General features: G+C 38.4%; 1 protein-coding gene and 1 long non-coding RNA gene across 11 annotated transcripts in view; both read right to left on the minus strand.

The window, feature by feature from the left end:
• PTPRF (protein tyrosine phosphatase receptor type F) overlaps positions 1-21282 on the minus strand; it is a 377255-nt gene that overhangs the window by 296434 nt on the left and 59539 nt on the right. The gene's annotated exons all lie outside the window — the stretch shown is intronic.
• LOC146433831 (uncharacterized) lies at positions 777-2509 on the minus strand. The gene is made up of 3 exons (XR_014853612.1): positions 2307-2509; positions 1728-1907; positions 777-1042 (listed from the first exon to the last, which is right to left on the minus strand). It is a non-coding gene; the product is annotated as an uncharacterized LOC146433831 (long non-coding RNA).

Genomic DNA, 21282 nt, shown 5'->3' on the forward strand with positions numbered 1-21282 from the left:
TGGTGTCTTGAAGAACCTAACAGAGGTTTACAGAAAGAGGAAACAAGGATGACTGGCACAAGAATTATTATTCACTGCTAAGTAATCAAAGGGATAAAGACACATGTTTCAAGAATTAAGAGTAACTAATTATTAGTCATTAGGATTAGAGTTACGCTTTTTAAGAAATTCACTACTATACATCAGTCTACTGTGACTTTTCTTATATTTAGAATAACTGGGACTGGATAGGATGAACCTCTTTTCATTTAAAGTATCCATTCCCCAAACAGTCACCCCAACCTTGGAATCTGCCACGGGTAAACCAGAAGGAATATTTCATTCCATATAGAAGATCTCAAAATCTCAGCTCTTGACTCTGTATAAGCCACAGTTACACTGCTGTCCCAGAAAAGCCTGTGCTGATTCCCATATAGCTTAAAAAGAGAAAAAGAGAAAAAGAGAAAAAGAAATGGTTACTGCCACTTTGTCCAGGATGGGCTAGAAGGGAACACTCTCAAAGCACTGCTCAGTTCCCCACCTCCTCTTTTACAAGGTTTTCATTCCACACCAAGCAGACTCCTCTACAGAACTGACTTTAGGGAATCTAGAGAACTTTGAAGAGTTTTAGAACAAGAGAAAACCACACTGGTATCTTGTCAACACCAGAAGAGCAGAGCAGCTCCAGCACTGGGGTGCAGAAATTAAGAGATCCAAACAACTAGGTTAGTACACAAACTTCTAAGAGTGTCACCAACAGGACAGACTGCATGAAGTCAGGATTAGGATAGTTCTTTTGAAGATTAGTGGCTCTCAGCCTTCCTGGCTTGCCCAGTGGCTTACTCCACAAGACAGCAAATTCTGACTGTAATGAAAAAAAGACCTGTATTACAAGAAATGCTACAAAATTATTGCAATATAATGGAATAGTTTGATTGGTTTTAATCCATGACAATTTGCTGAATCAGACTAAGTTCACATCAGCATTGTCAAAGTGTGTCCTCCACTGCACTGAAGAGCTGATGTTCATCTCTACAAGGCTTTTGACACAAAGCCTGAAGACCTGTAAGAATTGCATTGGAGAATTAGCAGCAATGTCCAAACCAGCGAGCTGCTACCAGCAAACCCCAACTCTACATATAATCAAGCTTTAACACACTTATGAAACATACTAGATTTCTTTCTTTCTGCCTCCTCTAAAAGGGTAACAAAAATTAGAAATAGCATCAGTCTGTACAAACAGAACAAGTCTTCCTTTCAGAGCAGCAATGCTACTGTCCCAGACAAGAGATCGAGTTCCAACAGTCATTATATTGGAACATCCACTCCCTACTAAAGGTGAGATGCAGTTTAAAATTGAAATACAGGTGTCTAAAGTGAACATAGACTAACACATTTACTCTATCACACATTCATTACTACAGAGCATCTATTATAGATGCATATTAAAATGTGGATGAATATACTCATGGAGTCTAGACAAGCATATTTTCAATAAATAAACAGCTTTCCCCACTCCCAAACCAAAATTATCATAAATTATAATCCCCAGTGAGTGATCTTCTGTAACAGAAAGTATTAAAATAAAGAGCACTTTAAAAAGTTATTTACAATACAAACACTAGTTTTTGCTCAGTAAAACAAGGCAAAATTCTGTCTCAGAAATGCCTGTATTTCAGTTTTATATATGTGAACAAAACATCAAATTTTGAATGTATTGATAAGAGTAAAATGAATGCATCACATACCTATTTTGCTCTACAATTTCACCTCTATACCATCAGGCACTGAAATGCAAACAACATTACAACACAGATTCCCACACTTCTTGAAATGGCTGCACCAGCACTGTATGTTCAGAAGGATGTTCTACAGTACCAAACACTACAATAACAATGGCCAGCTTTGGATAGGCAGAGTTCCTATTTCTTGTAATAATAAAAACAAGAAATAATTTATTGCGATCCTGTGACATGCTTATTTAAGTAACACAGAATAAAAAAAAGCTCTCAGACACATGAATTTATCTTTTCACATTGTTAAGGATTTCCCCTTAAGAAGTAAAATAAATTTTTACTTTAAACATTTACTTAAATAATGTCCTAAGGTACTTAATAAAAATTAGGTTTATGTTTCTAAAGCATTACAACGTATTTTATATATTTGTAAATAAGTACAATATTAAAATTAATTTAGACAACAAAAGCATTCAAATTTAATGTATGTTCAAAAAAACTACATTTGTTTGCCATGTCTTCAAGAAAGGCAAATCACCAGGCTGAACAACTGAAAGTAATGCATTAAACCAACTCCTAACAGTGATTGACCTTTTGACTGATGCAGAAGTAGCTTTTTTCCTTATTTCAGTTTATCCAGTTAATTCAATTCAAAGACTTGTTTTGCTCAAAAGAAGAAATCAATTAAGAAATAATATAGCATGAAGCTTTGTTTTCATTTTCCAATCTAGACATAAACATTAAGAGCAAGAGGATGAAATCTACCATTTACAAAATCCTCCAGGGCCAAAACTATTTTCCAGTCACTATCTAGAATTAATATCATAACTTTTAAAACTTGAAAGCCCTCCCTTAGCAATTCAAAATGCAAAATGCACTAAGTTTGCTTTTGATTTATGTACCCAGTAAATTTAAGAAAAAACTTAGTTAACAATTGATTCATGCCTTTCAACTGAATTCAAATTTTGACATCAATACAACTACATATTCAGCACTCAATATATGTTAAACAGCTATTTTACTACCAAAAATATGAAGTACCTGAATGCTTATTTGGCATAGTCAGACAATTATAACATATGCTTATAAGGTTGACAAAAGGTGTTACCGTAAAAGCTGTACTTAGCAGTAAAAATCAAGGCAATCTAATAATTACTGAACTACTAATAATTAACCTCCCCTTTGAGAAATGTAACAAAGTAAGATCAAAGGAACCGATTTACTTCAAAGTTTCTGCTTGATTTACATCATTATTTAAATCATGTTTCAGAGAATGAGATATTTATTACAAAGTAGCAAAAAAAAAAAAAACCAACCCCAGAGTGGAAAGATTTCATGAACTCTGACAATGTTCTTTATTTTTAGCATCATACCAAAATCACCATCTATTTGGCAGAAATACTCCTGAAGGTCCTTGAGCTATCCTATTGGTTTTATATCTCATAGTCATTAATTTCAGAATATTCAGATGGGGTAAAACTCAAGAGTGAGTTATTTTACAATTACTTGGGAGCCGGGAAGGCTGGGATGCTTGAATAGATTTCAGCATATCCCTAACCATGCTGGGATTGTGCTCCTGCTGGTGAACTGAAGCCTTCTAAGTATCTCCTCATCCTGCTCCAAACAAGGAACATCTGAATGATACTTCAGAGCCAGCAGTGGGATTAAGCAAAATATCCCAGATCTTCAACACAATCTTTTACTGATGAGGGAGACAAAGGAGGGAGGACAACTGAGAGGAAGGAGGGAGGACAACTTCTTATCGCTGTCATGGTATTTTTCCTTTATTACAGGAATTAAAGAATTATGAGAAATGTACAAAGTTAATGCAGACAAATGATTTTTTTTTATCTCAGTAGTATTTTAATTAAAACCTTTTGTCATGTCTGCTAAGCAAGTTCAAAGTATTGCTATGCAGTAGCAATAGTAATGCAGAAGTCTTGTTATGCTTGGGGGAAAAAAAATGTTTTCAACTTTTACCAAATCAGCAACAGTAATTACTAGAGGAATAAATCAAATTTATAGCAGGCAAACACAGGACATAATAATTTCTTTGTGCAGCCATAAAGGAGTTTGTTTTTGTTGCAATGTGATAAAGTTTAACATTTTCTGCACGTCAGACAGACTATTTTTATAATATTCTTTACATTTCCTCCTTACTAATGAGATGAAAAAATTGCTATTAAGATATTCAAGTCATCACAATACATCTTGTTACTGGATAAGCTTCAACAAAACCTTAAAAGTATTTTTTCCTAACCACATTAACACAATAAATGAGTAGCCAGAATTCTTACTTCAGTATCAGACAATATTCTGTTCTTGCAAAATATCAAGAAGTAGAATTCAGCAAGTTATGGCAAATCAGTGGCTTTTTATTTTTTTAATTCTGTTCAGAATGCTGCAACAGGGGAGACAAAATGAGTTTTATGTTTCATTATATCCAAAGATTTTTTTTTCAATTTAACTGAACACTAGACAAAAAAAGTTGGCTTTTTTTTATTATGCCAAACACTACCTCTGCAATTTAAAAGTGTTTTCACATCTCCATTTTTACTACTAGCCTTTTGTGAAGAACTATTTCCGATTGCTAGGCTATTCTTCATTTGCCTTCCTCTATTCACAAAAAGAAGGAAGCATGTAAAGTGGCAGATTTAATAGACTTAAAAAACTTGAATAGCTTACATATGTAAACTGATTGTGGCTCTGCAAAACCTGAAAGTAATGTTATCAAAACATGGGATTGCTTCGGCAAACAACAGCACTGTTAACCACGAAAAAGCTCTGGCACTCACTGGCATCAAACCACAGCAGCACCCCATGAATACAAGTGATTTGTTCGTTGCTTGAATGACTGTTTTGAAGAGTAAATATTGTACATGCACACACACACGTATGCATTTGAGCACATATACAGCGGTTGCCCATAATCAAATAAACCTGTAGCTCCTACTTGAAAAAAGCATTTTTATGAGACTGCCTAGCTCAAGTCAGCAGAATAGTTTGGGCCAAGTTATCCAAGAGGTCTTCATTTACAAATTTCAGTTTCTCCTTGATGTGGTCTGAAAAATTACAATGGAAAGATACGACGTTAAATACTGCAGGTAGACTGTCACCTGCGGTGAGAGACGGCTGAGCAATGCCACCACAATGGGAAGGATGGCTCTGAAAATGATTCTGCTGAATCTCTGTGGAAAGACCTTTATCAGCAAGTGACTATAAATTTATTTTCTGCAAAGGAACCTTCTGGCATAATGTGCACAGAAAGGACATAAAAGGCAATCTGTCTGCCAATGAAACTTTAAAGTAAATGTGAAAGCAGGAGAGGTAGTGTATTTTGTTGAAATATGTAGATGTGCCACTTAGATCTCAATGCGTTCCACTGCCTGACACCAAAGGGTGAAATGTTCTGATCCCTGCTGACAGTATTTATACTGAAAGAGCCTCCAATATTTCATTCAAATTTCCTAAATGGCCATGATCCTTTCTCCAGATGCAAGGAGGGGGGTGAGAGTCCTCTGCAAGTCTGGCAAACAGGCAATGGAGCCTATGGACCATCTCACCAGCACCACTTGCTTCCATCTCAGTAGCACTCGCCAATCTACCTCCAGAAGACAACTGACGACCACAGGAACCAAATTCACTTTATTAGTAAAAAAACTAGATAAAATCCCTCAGCAAGGACCACTGCAGCCTGCACCACCAGCTGGGCAGGAGGCCAGCATCACCTGCACTGCTGGCCAAGGCACATGAAGGCCACAGCTCTGCTTCTGCCTGCAGACAGCTTAAGCAATCAAATCATCCAGAAGGTTTTAGATTTTTTCCTTTCTTCACACTTCTGTCAGATGATTTATGTAACCTGTAATTTTAAATAAAAGAACAGCAACCATGTCCTTTAGGAACAGGTTTTCTTTGAAAGTAACAAAATAACCATCACACTCTAATCCAATAAAGCCCTTAAACAAAAGCAGTAACATTCCATCAAAATGCTCATGCAGAACCTTAACCCAAGTTCATCAGATGCATACACAGAAAAAAAATCAGGACCTGTGTAATACAACTCAATTTTCCACAAGGCAATATAAAATATAATTAGCTAAATATTTTATAATATAAATATCAAGATTAACTAATGCTGAAAGAGGGCACAGGATCTAAAGGGCAATGGATCTAACGGCACACTTTTAAATATTTAACCCATTTTTTCCTGGGGGCACAGGATCCAAAGGCCAATGGATCTAAAGATACACTTTTAAATATTTAAGCCAGTTTTTCCCCTGAATTTTTATCATCCTATTAACATAAGTTTATATATTTTGTATAAGTTTGTGCATTAAAATGTTTTTTCAATTGTTTAATCTTCCTATTTCTATGTTTTAAACATCCAGCAATTGCTCAAGCCTCTGCGTGTATTTATTTTAATTAAACACAACAAAACCAAGTGAAAAGCTTTTGCATTTTCTGAAAGAGGAGACCACTCAGAATTTTCCTCCATGTGTCACAATAGAGATCTGTTAGATACATCCCCAGAGTAACCCCGCAAAGACAATAGCTGTGCCAGCAGCAATTTGTCTGCATTGTGAAGGCAAACGTTTAACAAACAAAATAAAAAAGGAGTAATTTAATATTTGTATTGTGTTTGCACAAAGAAGCGCTGATCAGAGCAAATATGGAATGCCCAGGATAGCACCTTCCTCCCTGTATCCATACACACTCCAGACCCCAGATGCAATGGGGGATGGACAAGGTCCAGGACAGACTGACACTCCAGCTCTATGGCTCCACCTTTACTTCTCTTTAAGCAATGAAAAGCAGCTGCTTTTATTCCCCAAAGATGGATACTGACATATTTTGACAGAAGCCCTGTCCCACATCAAAACCTAAGCAAGGCTGCACACCAGGCTGCCTCACCCTTGTGCTGTGCAGTCCTCACTCAACCAGTGGGTCAGCAAAGCATCATTTTCTTCAACAATTCCTGCTGACACACCTGTGTATGAGCATTAACTCCACACTGCATCCACCAGCTCCCAGAGTTTTTACTTTTTGTAAAGGTACACTCAAATCTACGGTGAAACCGAATTATATACATGGGAATCAGTCTGTGTTCTCCTGAAAGCAGGTAACGCCAAGCTGCACCTTCTCTTTACCCACCCCTGTTTATTCCCACTATCAGAACAACGCAGCTCAAAACACAGAAGGTAAATAGAAAGGCTTAAAAGGCTTTCTCCCAGTATCCAGCCAGAAAAGTATCTCCTCAATATTTATGCCTTTTGACTGCAACCAATTTCTTCCATAACAAGAGGCTGTTTTTGAGGCAAACTCCTTGCACTGCATTAGGTAACAGGCTCCAACAGCAATATAGATACTGCTAGAAGAGGTTTTATAAAATCCTACATAGACATGCAGGAACTGCACATGTAAGGAAGGAAACAGGATATCTGTCTTTTAGCCCAGCAGGATGATGGTGTACATATTCAATGCAGATAAAGGCAGACAACACTCAAAACACGTGCTACTGCTTTGGAATATTATTTCATAATAATAATTACTAAAAGAGCACAGTGGTACTTGACACAGACTTTTTAAAATAACCTTAATGAGAATGAGAATTATAATAAGCTTAATGAGAATCAATGAGAAATTTTTCACCAAACTCACCATTTTATCAAAAGGCAAATGAAAGTTCAAAACAAATTGCAAGGGAGCATTTTTAGGAGACTACTGTTGTTCACATTTATGGATCTAGTTATTGAATATAAGCAAAGTTTGACAACAGGAGTAGCAAATGAACAATTTCACATCATACAATCTGCGCTGTACTTTTTGGAAGTAACCTAGACGTCTGCTTCACCAGACTCTAGACTACTTGGAAATTACTTCAAAGTCTGAACAAAACTGAGGGACAAGCAGCACTCCTCAAACACAGTTGTCCAAGTGGTGCTCCTGAAACTCACAGAGTATTCCTTCCCCCTTCTCCTTTACACAACTTTCAAGTTATACTTGCTTTAACTACATTTCTCCTATACTAACAGAAAGCCTTTCTGGCATTAGGTTTCAGCCTCAATTTCACATCTTTATATGTTTCACGTAATTCTCAGGCTTCCCCTCACCAATTGCAGAGATCTGGAGAAGTAATTTCCCAGAGTGAATTACTTATTAAAAAGCAAACATAGCAATGAAAGAGCCCAAACTAGGCTCTGTGTGAGGCCAAAGTAATAATTTCAGCCCTGTGATCTCTCCCAGATAGCCAACAAAGGGGCAATTACAGAGTAACACCAAGACACAGCTCACATTTTGGGAGAATTTCACCCAGAAACATGCTGCTAATATTCACGTTTAAGATCTCCCAGGGCCCTATTACTTCTTTCTTTTTCAATAACATACAGGATTTATCTGGCATTCAAAACAAAATGAAGCCTTAACAATCCGCATTTTCCCCAAATTTGCTTCCTTTTAATTGTGATAATACAAAAAATCATGCTGAGCTATTCAGCTATCTACCTGGCCAATTTTACAGCTGTATTCATAGCCTGGGTGAATCACATTTAAAAAATTATATATAAACATGGTGTGACAATCTGTCAAGTTATCTTTAATTATGTAATTCCATCCTTTAAAAAGACCTGAAGATAGTTTATGCAGTCATTGGAAATTTAATCCTGGGATAGATGTCTAAAATGTGTCAGAGAAACAACATGATCATCTGAAGAGCTTCCAAGAAGGTTACAATTCCTCACTCCCCTAAACCTCATTATTTTGTTCCCAAGCATCCACTCTCATGGGTGCCAGGAGTGCTGCAGGGACAGAATAGACTCTTGCCAGGGCACCAGGATCAGTGTGCTCTCTCTGAAAATCAGTCTGCCATTTAGAAGTAATCTGCCCTAAAGACAAGCCCCACACAGATATTACATCTTTTTTACCTTTGTTTTATGGCTACCCCTTGTTATCTAACTTGTTTTCATCCATTCCCAAACTTTCAGAACAAAGAAATATTAAAAAAATAACAAAAAAGTATTGAAAAACCCAGCAGGGCAGACAAAAATTGTGAAGTATTAAACCAACAAAGTACACCTCACAGGTCAGTGGTGCACACCAAGGCCAAAGGACTGTCCTACCTTCAGATATCACAAACTCCCCCCAAAGCCCCCTTCTTTCTCAAAGTTTCCAATCATGCAAAAAACCTAAAACATAAGGAACCACCCAAAACCCCAGAGCTCAGTTATCTCCTCTGGTAACTGGCCAGTAGACAAAGGAGACCTCTGTCCCAAATCCTCACCCCCATCATCGCTGCCACTATGAATGACCGAAGCTCCACCACAGCCAGGAGCCACCTGAAGGACTCACTGCCACTCCATCTGGTTTATTTGATAACAGCCCTGCCTGCTCCCCCATTGCTAAAACTCAGCAACTGATCTCCAAACCAATCAGGCTGGCCATAAAGACACACTTAGTGCTGCAAGAACAAATTGTGTTGCAGCAGCACTGTCCCTTTTACAGAACTTTAAATTAAATTTCACATAAAAACTCTGCTTCAGATGTCCTTTGATCGGTCTCCTGTTTATGACTTTACACAACCCCATCCTACATACAAATTTATCAAACACAGTAATTTCTTCAGTACTACTGAGCACACCAAATGTTTCCCTGTGCAAGTCAAGCGATGACCCAACTCCTCCCATAGGAAAGCCAACAGAATGCTTTTAATACCTTTTTTTCTTCAACAGTTCAGTTAACCTTAACCCCATTTCTCTCCCATTTCCAGTTAGATGGCTTCCTCAGCTGAAAAATTTAATTCCCGATAAGACAACCTATCAACCAACAGAAAATGGACTTTTGAGTAAGGACAACCAGCTGCACCAGTGGAGGTTGTTCAATTCTGTTTAGATTTTTTTTTCATTGTCCTCATAATCGCCACAAGATCAGTGGACACAGAAATGAATTAAAGTGCTAGAAATCCTGATGTGGCTTGATTCCACAGGTGCTGGCAGCAGGCTCAGCCTGGCACCCCTCTGCTCAAAGGGAAGAGGCACAGGCAGCTGCATGGAGAAGCTCCCACGCCAGGCAGATTCATTCTGAAGGTAACTTACCATCCTATTAATGTGCCTTATAGACAGCTGTAAATTTGCAGCATTACAGCACTTTATGATGTTAAATAATGCATTGCATGTTGCACAGATATTTTATTATACGTTTTTCCACTTTGAAGACTTTCGAGGATCCTATACAAATTGCACACAGCTGTCTATTACTGGTAGTTGACAAGTTATTAAAAATTATATTATCTGATCATTTGAGAAACAGAATGCAATAGTGCCACTGTTTACTACGCTTTAACATGTGCATAAAACAGAATGTTGTGGTCCAATTTTTAAGTGCCTACCCTTACGAAGAAATTAGATTTTTAAATAAAGCTCTACTGCTTTTACAACATCTGAATGTGCGTTACTACATATCCTGCATATTAAAAAAAAATCCCACTGTGAAGAGCTGTTTTACAGTGAAGAAACTGCTACTGGAAATATTGGAATGCTCTGGCGTTGCTGTAACTAAAGCCCCCAAATAAATATTGTATTAGCATACCTGTTTGTGCTTCATTTGCTGATAACAGAGCTTGGTTAAGACTCGAGAAGCAGGTAAATTACAGAGCAAGAACTGTAAGTCAGAACAGTCAGTTTCCAACTTGTTTGAACTTGACTGTATATTGCTAAGCTCAAGCAGAATGTAAACTGCTGCCCTGTAACAGTTTAGATCACATGTTAAACAGCTTTCAAGCATAGTTATTTGTATTTTAATATTGCCTGAAGGTCCTAAACCAAGATCCTACCCCATGATCCTGGATTTTCCACCATACCATTCCTGTCTTGAAGACATTATGAGCTAATGTAGAAAAGATGCAACAAAGAAATACAACAAGCAATCAAGGGAAGAGTGGGAAGTCCTCAAGTTAAAGATACAGTTAGTTAGATCTCTAACTACTGAAAAATCCCTCTAGGCAGGGAGCAAATAAAGATAAATAGTGGCTACCACAGGAGCTCCCTACTTTAAGAAGCAAATACTTAAATAGTTCTGAGAAGCAGCTACATGCTGTGAAACCTGAACCCTAACTAGCATTATGTAATATAATTTATAACCTTCAGAATTAACAATCTGTGGCAAAGGAATAATAAGCCATCTACCTTCTGACCATTTTCTAGACAATTGAAGAATTGTTGCAAGTCTAGAAAGGGGGAATTATAACCACTCATTTTCACTGCATTTTCAACAAGAACTACACTCACCAATGTTTCTCCCTGCCTTAACTGAAGGCCACTTGCCTCTTTACCAAAGAAATCTAAGGAACCACAAATTTCTGTGTGCACCCTTGCCTACTCATCCTATTCCTCCTTCACAGATTTAAACCTCCATAATAAATTTGTAGATTTTTATTTGCAAGACTCATTTCTTATCATCACCAACAGTTTGTAAGCCTAGTGAGATATTCTTCTGTATTAGGAGAACACTAGGAGAAAAGGTCTTCCATTTTGGATACCACCTCAATAAAAATTAAGTAAAAACCCCTCAAGTTGATATATTCAGTGCAGTAAGACATTCAGCAACGTAACTTGTAACACTCAAAGCATGTAACAAACAAACAAAACTAACCACAAGTTCAAGTTATTTTCCACAACCACATTCATCTTCCCAAAAGCCACACTGCACTGTGACTGATTTGCTCTTCCTGTGTAAAACAGCTTATGTTTAAGGACTAGCAGTGGCATTTGTCATAGGTTACAATGGAGGATGGAGGGAACCAAAACCCGTAAATCCAAGTGGAAAGCTTGTCCAGGACTGATACTGTCAAGGACTGATACCTGTCTCCAAGACTAAACCAAAAAAACCCCACCATCAGTGACAATAAACCTTGACCCTGCAACATCCCAGGTGGAAAGATAAAAAATGCCACAATTTACTAAATAACCACCAAGACCTGCAGCTGTAAAGACTGTGCATACAATCTCTGTTCTAGTATTTATTACTGAATGCTCCTCTTCCAAAAAATATCATCTGTAATACACTGAATCTGGGTTTCTAAGCATAATACATGTAACATGGAACCCAGCCAAATACTACTGATTACACCACTGTCTCAAAAGTCTGCTGGCAAGGTATGCCTTGTTTCAAAATAACCCTAAATCCTAGAGCCTCCGTTCTTCATGAAAACAAAATAATGTTATCTCTTGCTTCTCTCAAGTTACCAAATATTTACTTCCTTGGACAAGGAGAAAGACCTTCTTCAGGTCCTTTATTCCCACTCAGTGGCCATGAACATGAATATGCATAGCAGTACAAAAGAATATAAAAATAGAAAGAAAGATAACACAAAAAAAACTCCAACTACTATCAATATTTGAATAATGAGGCAGCTTTATCTTCATCAGTATATCAATTTATTCACATGGGGTGACAAGAATATATTAAAGCTATTCTGAAGTTGGGCCATTAAACTGCTTAGACAACCTGTTAACCAGTGCTGCTGGCAATTAGGAATGCATTCTCAGTGGAGGCCTTCTGTGGAGCTGTGCTTCAAAGGTTCAATGTGCTGTATATTAACTTACCCAGAAACACCCTGAGAACTGCTCCTCTGTCATGTAAGCTCAGTGCTGCCAACTAATTAAGCCTACAGTTCATATTCTGAAGAAGTCAATGTCCTCCTGCCAGTTTAGCATCTGCACAACCATGGGAAAGGTAGCTCAGATTAAAAAAGCAGCCAGGCTACAGTAAGTCCTCTATCCATAAGTAAATTTTGCAGCACATTTGGACTAAGGTGTTTTTATTTTAAGCTCCTGCAGCATGCATGGTTTTGTACAGGTACTCATGTATGCACATGTACATGCTTGCAAGGCAAGTTTATTTGTTACTTTCCTATTAAGGGGAAACTTGGCATTTCTCTAGCACAAAGCTGTAAAAGCTCTCTGGAATGCTGATCCTAATCACCAGTGAAAAACTTGTTGAAAGAAGGGATCCACACCTTGCTGCAAATAGAGCTGTTCCACAAAGACTGCGAAACATGCAAGACGCTAAGAAAAAAATGGAGAAAAGCACTGATGGGCAAAGAACAACAGGCCAAGAACAAAATGGAAACCACCAAAGTTTCAGTTCTTTTTGCATTAAGGAGATGGACTAAAAATGGTTCGTTCTCAAGCCCTGTGAGCAAACAGAAGAAAACTGTGCTGCTGAATGCATGGATGAATTATCCAAAACCACCTGGATGGGCTGCATCAGCTCTCAGTGACTGCACCAGCGAGAGAAAGGGGAGATGAAAGCAGGATGCTGAAGGCACTCAGGAAATTGCTGTAACCAGAGGGTAAGCCCAGCTCTACAATCCCCAATGCACTGCAGCTCTGGGACCCAGAGAAAGCCTTTCAAATACTCACATGGGGTGTGATTACTGCAGGTCTGATAGCAAATGTATCAAGCTAGACTGGTACCAGAGGATTACAGAACAGCAAATGCAAATGGCTGTTAAAAAAAAAAAGGAAAAACTAATTTTGTTATCTAAATGTTGGCTGATTTGATCTCAGGAGTAATGAAATGTTTTAAAACATTTCAAAAGACAGATAATTAGAGACCTGCAGGAAAAGAAAAAAAAAAAAAAACCAGGATAAGACACAACTTGGGCGAACCAGCAGTAATTCATGCCACATTTTCCCAGTATGTTTTGCAAATAAAACACTGTATTTTCTAAACATAATGTGGTAGGTCTCGTTTATCTGGCTATCAGAAAACAACAGTGCAATGTTATGTAGGAAATAACCAATTTAGTGGGAGAAAATAAAAAACAATATAAGAATCCTAAGACAAATAAAGAAGGGGGCTGAAGTCAAAAGGTCAAATATAAACAAGGAAAAAGATGTTGTAGTGGTTACTAACAGATTTTTTTCACAAGGCTTTATCCTGAGACATGTATATTCTAAATTTATATATATACACACACACATACACACATATATAAAAGCAGCTGGAAGACAAAAAGAAAACGCTACTGAAGTTTGCTAAATGTCAGTGCAGAGAATAACATCTGTCACACAGTAGGAACATTGTAATTTTAAGGGCAAATAACAAATATAAGCCCAAGTACTTAGTACTACATATAAAACTATGCACTTGAGAAGAAAACAAGAAGAATTTCACTTATGTAGAAAATTATTAAGAAAGGGAAAAATCAGTATATTAGATGGAGTACAGGTAACTTACACAGTTCAGAGAAAAGCTCCAGAGAAGCATTTTTGCTGCTTGCATTACATAAGGCTCAGTACAGCCCCGGTCACTCACTTACACAAAACCTTACTTTAAAACAAGACCTTCCAAACAAAGGAATCTCCAGATCCTTTAACACATTTAGGCTAAAAACTGGACCTTTTTTCATATACTTGTTATTTTATATTTTTAAAATTTATTGGAAATGCTTTACCCATTCAGCAAGCAACAGCCACCAAAAAGAATTTTTTTTAAGTGGTACTTGATAAACGACAAGGAGGGCTCTGATGCAATTACCTGCGAAAGCAGTGGACCAGATGTGACATGCATTTGTAAAAGGGCAAAAAATACAGGAAAATTCTGAAGTGGCATTGGCATCGCCTTTCTCTTTAAAAGGTTCTTCAGCACATACCTCGGTGAAAGAAAAAAGATGCTGGTAAACCAGGACAGCTAGTTAAGGAATCAGATACTAAAGGAAGCAGGTAAGTGAGCACACAGTTCTCTGTATCCTCTTCTCTTCATAAAATATCCATGAAACTGCTGGTCAGACACCAGTTCAATTTTAAAAGAAGGTTTGTGACAAGAAAAGACAGAGCAGGGTGATAGGAACAGCAAGGAGATTTGTTTTACTTTGCAGGCCAAAGAAAAGAAAAGACCTTTGGTGTCACCCAGTACCTTCTGCACACCTGAAAGGTCAGAAGTACTTCTTAATTCCCTAATAAATTCTCCCAAAATGTTTTTCTTCAGTTAAATTCTAGCTCCTGACATTGACCTCAACATCATTTTTCAATCTGAGCTTCACTACAGGCACTTCAATAACATGAAGATGAGGGCACAAGGAATTACTCATTTTACTTCATGGCTAAATTATTTTGGTTTTAATTTATAAACAAATTTTTTGATCCAATGGAGAGACTTCTCTTAGATCAACCTAATGCCAGAGGCAAGTGCTCCAACAGATAACTGATTTGAGAAATAACCATTACATCACATTGCCTCACTCAGACTGCTGTAATGACTCCCAGATAATGCAACCAAGGATCTCCTTTGCTCAAGAAAACTCACACAGCAACAGCTGGGAACGCCAGGGCAGTCTGGATGGCATATTAAGGACATGTGGATTCCTGACAATTCACTGCTTTTTGATTTTTTTTTTTTTTTGCTGCTGACAATAACAACCCTAACAGCATCCCTCTAGTAAAACAAAACAAGAGCTATTTAGCCCCTACAAGCCTCTGCAACTCCTATGAGGAATTAAAATGGATTTGTAAGATTTGTAAAGGACTAAAATCTAGTTAATACAGTCACACTTAAGCAGGGGAGAGAAGATGGTCTCCTGCATGTGTGCAAGCTCTGCTGCAGTGGCCAAAGCCACAGCAGGCAGGCTGCCCCCAACAAACTCACATAACACCAAGGAAAAGGCACATTAGTGAGCAGAAAATATCAGACTGGGATACAGGGAGAACAACAGGTTCTGACACCTCAAATAAGCAATCCTATATTCTACTGAAATAAGAGCTGGTTAAGATTATTCTATGCTGCAGATCTGTTACTGTTGGTAAACATATTGTTATATTTTGATTGAGTTGGCGTCTCCTGTGGTAGGAGGGAAAAAATTACATCTTTCCTGCAGCAAATTCCAGAAAAGATTACTGTAAATATTTCCTTATTAATTCTACAGTCAGTCAACACACCCTATACAAATACATCATGTATATAAAAATTATTTCCACTTCTCTTATTTTAACTAGTGCAAGTTCTCCTCCTACTCAGAAATAACCCTAATTGAACATCCACTGATGAAAAGGAAAAGCAAGCCCCTTAAAATGAGCTATTAAGTCTTCTGTATCTCAACCTGAGATAAGCAAAAGATGCATATCATTATCTTCTGCACAGAACTGATGAATTTCCAGTACAAAATTAGTGAAGTCCTTACACTGCATATAAATTTAAAAAATGAATAATCTAATGCAATTGTCATTTATTGGACAACACATTTTCCTGAATATTTTTTTAAAACCAGAAGCCACCCCAGGTTGAGCCAGCCCTATAAAGAGCAGGAAAGGTGGAGTCAAGAGCCAGAAAATGCTGAAAAAAAACTCCACCACAACCTCTGTTGATACAGACCATTCAAGGTAAGGTTGCTTCATATACAGACTTGCACGCATTCAGTCCCCGAAGCCTTTTATAAGCTGCAGACACCATGATGAAACACTTTTCATTTTGTAAACACACTACTGCTTTCCGGGAGCTTTTCCTGTAACAAAAGCAAATATACGCTGCCAGAAATACTAAGTAAGAGTGGTCCTACAGGAGCTGGCAAATTCCATCACAAACCTCAAGTGAAAGTGCTGCTGAATGGTAATAAACACTCCAGCATCTGCAGTCCCTCTTCTGCACACCAGTATAGGAATAACAACATGTGTAACACCCCTCCTGTGCAACGTGAACAGCACATGCATCCAAAGGAACTGCTCTATACCCAGTACAGTGATTATCAAAAGCAAAATTTCAACCATAATGAGAAGCAAGGGAAAGAAGCCAGAACAGCGAATGTCTAAAATGCAGCATTAAATAGACAGCTATTGCCAGAACATCACAACAGATTTTGGACAGGCAGCTCAAATCCATTTTTGCTTCCTCACACCAAGAAAATAGGTAAGCTTGGGAATGTGAATTCTTGATCTTGAGCACACCAACTTTATTTCTTCTCCTCTCTGCAGCCTCTGAACATTTTAGTTTCAACCTGATGAATGTGGCAGAAAAAAGGAATAATTTCAACAAGCTGGATGTTCATTATCTTGTCATAATGCACAAGACTCACATGTTCTAAAAGGCTTCTATTCTTTCCTTTAAATATTTTTATTCAAATAACCTCAAACGCTGTAGAACCTGAAGTTAAGACTACAATACCCAGAGGGGAACCCATATGTTCTCTTTTCCACCCATGAGAGGAAAAGAAGTATTTATATATCTGCATGCCACAGAAGTACAACCCACTGTGCTCTCCTGTAATGCAGCTGTATTAACCGAGTTATTGCCAGCATAAGCCAGACAAAATGATCTGGTGGCCACAACAGATCTGAAAGTACAGCTAAGCCCTCCACTCCCAAAGTGGCCTACAGCAAGTGAACTGTAAAAACAGAAGGAGTATCAAAAAATCCCTCTATATCAGTTTTAACCATTGTCAGTTATGGATTTTCCATGTTACAGGATCTAATAGGCACTAACCATCCTTCTTTAGTTCTCTCTGCTTGAACATCTGACTGTTCTGAGCTGGGTTTTAAAGCATTTCTGCCAGCACATTCAAACCCCTGTCTGAGAACCCCAGTGGCACTGCAGGAGTCAAGAGATGAGCTTCCCAGTCAGAAGACTGCTAGCAATCATGAATCAGGTTTTTCCTTACCCTTTTTGTCCAACTCGTCTCAATTGCACAGAGCCTATAGCTCACCACTGACTGGTCAAGCAGAGGCTCTACCTGGAAGTTCTAATACGTTAAGTGATTTTAGCAAGGGACCTTCTGGTAACCTTCCTGGAAAGCTACGCATGCCGTGCCAGCTCGTTCGCCTACACCCACACATTCGCAGGCTCCTTCAAACAACTTTCCTCTCTGAGAGCTAATATTGACTCTTCCCCACGTCCTCATTAAGTCTATTCTTTATTACAGTTTCTATCAATATGCCCTGTACATTTACTGTCTGCATCTCCTTGCAGTACTCATCAAGCTCTGAAGGAAAAAGAGAAGAGAAAAAAAAGGAAAAAATCCTGGCATCCCACTTGCAATCTTCTATTCTTCGTCATCAAGGCCAACTTAAGTAATAGGTTACACACCAGAGTCAGCAGCTCATCAAGTTCACATTCAAATGCTTTTAGAAATCTTGATTTAATACCATCTGGTCCTGATGATTTGTTACAGTTCCTTTCACCAATTAATTATAAATCCTATTCCACTGACACTTCAATTTGAGACAGCTCCTCAGAAAAGTCTTCTCCAAGAAAAAGGGTCTAAGGTATACAATCATTCTACAATCCTCTCACATGCAAAGAAATAGTTTCGTTTCTACACTTGCCTTCCTATCTTTATTAAATGCTCCTTTTACACCTGGAAGCCAATCTATTTGGAAAAGGTTTCAATAGTGATTTTTCCTTACAGCCATTAATAACCTGATCTTCAATCTCAGAAGCAGGCTTTCCTGTTTCATCCTCATATTCAACTTTTTAGGATTCATGCCCTTTGCTAGTTTCCTTGTTTTATGATGGCTTCCTCTTTCCGAGAGGTGCCTTTTTACTTTTAGTAACAATCTTTGGTTTGGCAATATTGGATCTTCCCTTCAAAAACCACTTTTTATTGGTGGCGTGAGTCTAAGCCTCTTTACACACTCTCGTTACACAATCACCATGCGTCCTGAGGCGACTTTAGCCTCTGTTAGAGCTGTTTCCTTTACAAAGGAAAAGAGTGAAGGAATTCTCATCTTCAAAATTTTCATGTCACTCTCATTACTGAAGTTGCCTCTGACAGTGATAGGGGATTTATTGCTCCAAAATCAAGTACAAGACAGCTGCTGTCACAGTGGCTTTACTCTACTTCCACCACAAACCAACTGCACCAAGATGTGATTCTCTTCTCAGGGACTCTCCACCAAGCTGCTCCACAGAATGGTTGCTCACAACACTTCAGGCATAATCCCTGCATAAAACTTGTCTTGACATGAAGGCAGCCCTCATAAGGGTATAACAGGCTGAGTTTTTTGTTCCTACAAGCTTTGTAATCTTTTCACTGCATATAGGAACTGCTCTTGATGTGCCAAAATAATTGTAGTAATTCAACTGAAAATTATCACTATTAGATATATCCAGACATATCCCCAGCAAGTATGATAAAAAAATTCAGTTTCTATCTGCTACATCCAGAGAGGTGGGATGCCCTGCAATTACTATGCAAGTGTCTTCTGCTGATTAACTCCAAGTACCACTTTTGGTTTCACCCAAAACACTTTGGCAGAGGAAGGCTGAACAATTGGCCTGCAGTGACAAGATTACTAGCACAGAAATACCACCAAAACCTCCGGCTGAGATTGGAGCCGACAGTAAAAAGAAGATACTTCACAAACAGACAGGAATATTACCCACTCCATACATTTCAGCTTCAAAAAGCCTACAAATAATAGTGAGATTTGTAGCTGCATTGTCCCAAAGACAGGCTGCATGAGAATTACATGATCAGCACTCTATTCTTTCACTTATTTTTGCCTAAGAGCAAACCATAAAGCTATGGTAATAAAAAATGAAAAATTACTGCTCTCAGAAACAGATAGGCTTTGGTGACTTTACTTGAATTTTTTTGTCTGAGCTAGAAGATTAAAAAATCCCAAAAGGTAAAAGCAGAAGAAACCTGTAAGGTTACCCCGCCCCAGCCTGCTCCCACCATGTATTTCCTAATACAATCACTACTCCCAGGTTACAATGCCCTGTAAAAAGAGTCAGGCTAGCAATCAAATGCACACAGCTTCTGTAAAATGCTTCCTCAACTCATTTGAAATCTTTGCAAGTTTTACCAAAACAGAGAAGAAAAACCAAACCAGTCAGTAATTTCAGTGGACTATCATAAGGAAATTAATGAATTTATGATAAGGTAACCTCACCAGGGACAGCAGGAAGGTATGAGATAAAACAAGCTTCCACTGTGGAGTGGAATATGATTACGAAATGAGAAAGCAAAGCTGGATCAGTTTTGAAGCTTAATTCTTAGAAGGATGCTACTGAAAAGCAGGATTCATCACTATGCCTTGCTGCAAAATTATGGCAAAGCGGGCGAGCAGCAAGCTAGCAAATAACTAATGTGATTTGTATGGTCAGTAGAGATTGCTTTAAATATCACACTGTGTCAGTAGGTGTTTTTCAATTCTGCATTTAAAGAACAACTTTTGAACATGGCTAATGCTCACGGGAAAATTAGGGTTGGGGTTTCCCCTCCAAATTACTCTGACAAAGAACAATATCCCTATTTTAGAAGTATGCCAAAAGCTGAATAAGCAATGAACACAACTGTGCATGGATGTCAGGTGAGACAATGGCAAGACAAGAAGAAATCATGTGAATCACTTGAGATCCACAGGATGAACTAGTCGCTAAATTTGATCAGAGGCATCTGTTGCCAAAAGCAAGATACAGCTCTTGGGAGAAACCAGGACCTCTCCCCTGGGAAGGCAAGAGACAGTGGACACAAAGGTTTTTCCTCACTTCAGTGTACAAGAAGCAAGGGAGGGAAGGAGGAAGAGACAAAGACCCCAGCAAAAGAAACAGCAGGAGATCTGAATATCCATCTTGCCCAGAGCAGAGTAGACTTGTCACACCAGAGGCACAGGAACAGCAGCAAAGCAACACTTTGAACAGCTCTTGCCCATCTAAAAGGCAATCAAAGCTGGAGAGAAGCCTAGTTTACAGTAGGAAACCCCACCCTGTCTCTGTTTAATGTATTTCCTGTTTGAAAAGTTTTGAAAATATTAGAGGAAATTATTTACAGCAACACTGCTATGTTAGCCAACTGCTTATGCACTTCCATTGACAGTCATCCAGCAGAGACATTCTGAACTGCCCAGAGTCACTGCTACGAGTACAATACATCAAAATTAATCTGGCACCTGCGTAAAATTTGGCAGTCATACTCAATAAACCGTTTCGACCATGATGCAGCAGTGACTGACAACTCAAACGGAGTGAGCTGGGTACAAAGCTCCTCTCCATGCCTCATTACAGAGCTGCACCAGTCAATGTAAGCAGCACTACAACTATTGCTACGAGGGCCATTACTCATTACAGTAGCCTACAAAGACACCAAATGCCCTCTGGAATCTCTAAGAGCACAATTTGCCTGTAAAATACCAGCAGTAAATGCCATGTTAAGAGGAGAGTCCCCAGAAGAAAAGAGGAGCAGGACTGCTGACATCACCCATGGGTTGCACCTTACCCAGCAATGGGTGATTGAACGTAGAGAGAAGAGCAACTCAATTTAAATTTGGAGAACAAGCACATCTGTAACTAAAGCAGCATCATGTAACCATGAAATATCACACAGACATTTCACTGCCGTTTTACATTCTTGACATCATTGTGTTTCTCAGTGCACTGCCATGCCAGCAATGCTTACCAAAAACCTGAGTGCTAGTGGAGAACAAGCCTTGTGCCTCATGCCTATCCATGGGCATTCTGCAGTCACAAAAATATGTCCTATCTGGGTAACTCGTTGTTTTCCTTTTGTACTGTATAGCATTTAACAAGGTTGTGCATAATCATTTGAAGGCATGCAAATCATTTTTATTTTGTGTATTAC

The sequence above is a fragment of the Lichenostomus cassidix genome, chromosome 8 (genome assembly GCF_008360975.1).
Source record: "Lichenostomus cassidix isolate B80296 chromosome 8, HeHo_3.0, whole genome shotgun sequence".
NCBI classification, from domain to species: domain Eukaryota; kingdom Metazoa; phylum Chordata; class Aves; order Passeriformes; family Meliphagidae; genus Lichenostomus; species Lichenostomus cassidix.